The sequence below is a fragment of the Colobus angolensis genome, unplaced genomic scaffold, assembly GCF_000951035.1.
Source record: "Colobus angolensis palliatus isolate OR3802 unplaced genomic scaffold, Cang.pa_1.0 Scaffold335, whole genome shotgun sequence".
NCBI classification, from domain to species: Eukaryota; Metazoa; Chordata; class Mammalia; order Primates; family Cercopithecidae; genus Colobus; species Colobus angolensis.
Window position 1 is genome coordinate 825114 of NW_012116655.1, and position 3017 is coordinate 828130.

At 39.1% G+C, this 3017-nt stretch overlaps 1 protein-coding gene and 1 pseudogene across 1 annotated transcript in view; both read right to left on the reverse strand.

The window, feature by feature from the left end:
- The window catches only part of NT5M (5',3'-nucleotidase, mitochondrial), a 217585-nt gene that overhangs the window by 34872 nt on the left and 179696 nt on the right, over window positions 1-3017 (reverse strand). The window lies entirely within an intron of this gene.
- The window catches only part of LOC105518987, a 1337-nt pseudogene continuing 1067 nt past the window's right edge, over window positions 2748-3017 (reverse strand).

Sequence of the window (3017 nt, forward strand, 5' to 3'; positions counted from 1 at the left end):
CTCACTGCAACCTCCGCCTCCCAGGTTCAAGCGATTCTCCTGCCTCAGCCTCCTGAGTAGCTGGGATTACACGCACCTGCCACCGTGCCCAACTAATTTGTGTATTTTTAGTAGAAATGGGGTTTCACCATTTTAGCTGGGCTAGTCTTGATCTCCTGACCTCGTGATCCACCTGCCTTGGCCTCCCAAAGTGCTGGGATAACTGGTGTGAGCCACGACGCCCAGCTGATCTCAAATTTTTATATTAATATTTGATCATGGGATCAGTCTGTCTTTTTTTTTTTCCTTTTCAACACTTTATATCGTTTATTAATGCAATACACATTAGATCTAAAATCTGCAGTTTCTAAGCACACCATGTTTAGATCCTTCAGATCCTTCTGCAGTTTTAGGTTATTTCTACAGAGGTACCTTTAAGTGAATGAATAACACATTCTATAATTCCTGAAAATATAGTACAGAGTGAAATGATTTAAATATAATTTAGGCACATGTTGATTATGAAACTAGATAATCTCTCAATACAATATTTCTCTGTCTTGGGAAAAATAATAAAGCAAAGAAAATAATTCATTTCTGAAGTTGCTTTCCTTCACTTGTAAAGGTCTGATCTCCTCCCACTATGCATATGTACCCTTTACTGTTAAGGAAAGCTTTGCATATTTAGATATAGAAGAATAGGCTACATAAATACTAAAGATGTGTCATTCTCCCAAAGGAGACAAAAGTGGTTTTCAATGATTCCTTGCCTCATGTTGATGAGTCTGTAGAATTCAGAACCCTGTGGACACAGCTAATGTCCCTGCTCTTAGGGTAGATGTAACGACACCAGGTCATTGGTAGGGAGGTACAGGCCCTTCCTCTGCTGTTGCAGAGAGAAAATGACTCAAGAAAATTGGGCTAAAATTTGTTTAAAGAAAAAAACAGGCTGGGCGCCATGGCTCACGCCTGTAATCTCAGCACTTTGGGAGGCCAAGGCGGGCGGATCACAAGGTCAGGAGATCAAGACCATCCTGGCTAACATGGTGAAACCCCGCCTCTACTAAAAATATAAAAATTAGCTGGGTGTGGTGGTGTGCACCTGTAGTCCCAGCTACTCGGGAGGCTGAGGCAGGAGAATTGCTTAAACCCGGCAGGCAGAGGTTGCAGTGAGCCGAGATCACACCACTGCACTCCAGCCTGGCGACAGAGTGATATTCCGTCTCAAAAAACAAAAACAAAAACAAAAAAATCAAAAAATGTAAGTAAAAGAATCATAGGTGCTGACTGATTGGTATTACCTCTTGGACCAGCCAAATACCTTTATTTTTACTTTCTATATATACATATATATTTTGGTGGCTGTAATCAAATGTATGTTTAAAATTCCTCATTCCCCACTGTAGGGTTCTAGCTGCAATTATACTACATTGGCTTTTAACAGGCACCTCTACCATATTCATTGATACTGTGTAAGCTTTGATTGCAGTAGATCTGAATTTAATATCTATTTCTAAGCTGGCCCTATGTAAACTATTTGGTATTTGAATTAAATGAATATTAATGATGCACCTTGGCTTTTTGGTTTTGAAGTATCTTCCTATGCTTGTGCTGATTGTATGAGAAAACTAGGCTAATAGTGTGAATAGACAGAATTGCTTGGTCTGGTGTTGAGTGGAACTTGTCTAGAATAAAATTCTGAGAAATGCTCATTTATAAGTGTTGTAGTGATAGGTAAGTTCTTCCTCCATCCAGAGTTCCACTGTACCTTTGGAATGACAGTGATGTACAATGATGTCTTTCTTTCCACTCTGTCTCAATCACTAAGAACTGGATATTACTTTAACTTAGCTAGTGTTTTGTTCTAAAAAGTAAACATTATAAAAATGAACCTGAAAAGAGTCTTAGCAAGTCTGAGCTCACCATATTCATATGGTGTGACAGGTATTTAAAGAGGGAGGCATCACTAAAGCTATTTATAAGCCTGAACAACCTTTTCAAAGTTTTCATAAAGTTTTTACAATTTAAATATCCATACTACATCTAGGTATTCAATAAATGTAATCACATATGTTGTGCTTTCCATAAATTAAAATCCTCAAATGCATCTCAAACCAAGATGCTATTTCTACATCATGCCTATTTAAGAGCAAATATAATATATACTATTCCTGGTCATAAAACCAGATAAATACCCCTACCGTATTCAAAAGGCAACAATATCTAGTTTCCCTACATCTATTAAATGAGTGCTTTTCTGTTAAAAATCAGATATAAGCCAGGTGCGGTAGCTTATGCCTGTAATCCCAGCACTTTGGGAGGCCGAGGCAGGTGGATCACAAGGTCAGGAGATCAAGACCATCCTGGCTAACACGCTGAAACCCCGTCCCTACTAAAAATACAAAAAAATCAGCGAGGCGTGGTGGTGGGCACCTGTAGTCCCAGCTACTAGGGAGTCTGATGCAGGAGAATGGCATGAACCCGGGAGGCGGAGCTTGCAGTAACCTGAGATCATGCCACTGCACTCTAGCCTGGGAGACAGAGTAAGACTCCATCTCAAAAAAAAAAAAAAAAAATCAGAATATGGAAAAAAAATCAATTTTTTCCCCTATGCACCACTGAAAACAAGCATAATCCTCTAAATGTTTTTTTTTTTTTTTTTTAATTTCCTTAGTGTTATTTCTTCTAGACAACTGAGAGGGTGGAGAAAGAAAAGTGATAAGGAAAACATTTTCATCTTGTACATCTTCCTCCAGCCCCTAAAATTCTCATCTGACACTTTGTGACATGTGTAGTGGTGTCAGCATCTCTTCAAATCTAGCTCCCTTCATATTGGACCCTCTCCTTGGCTTCTTGAAGATCACACCCAGACAGATCACAATTCTCTAAATCAGTTCCTGCCAGAGTTGCTCCTCTGAGGTTACAGTTAGTTCTTCAACGTTACATTTTTTAAGGTAGCCACTCTCAGGTTAATTCCTGTCACGTGACTTTCTTCCATATCCACACCTTTGAGGTTAGCACCTTCTAAATTGGCTTTA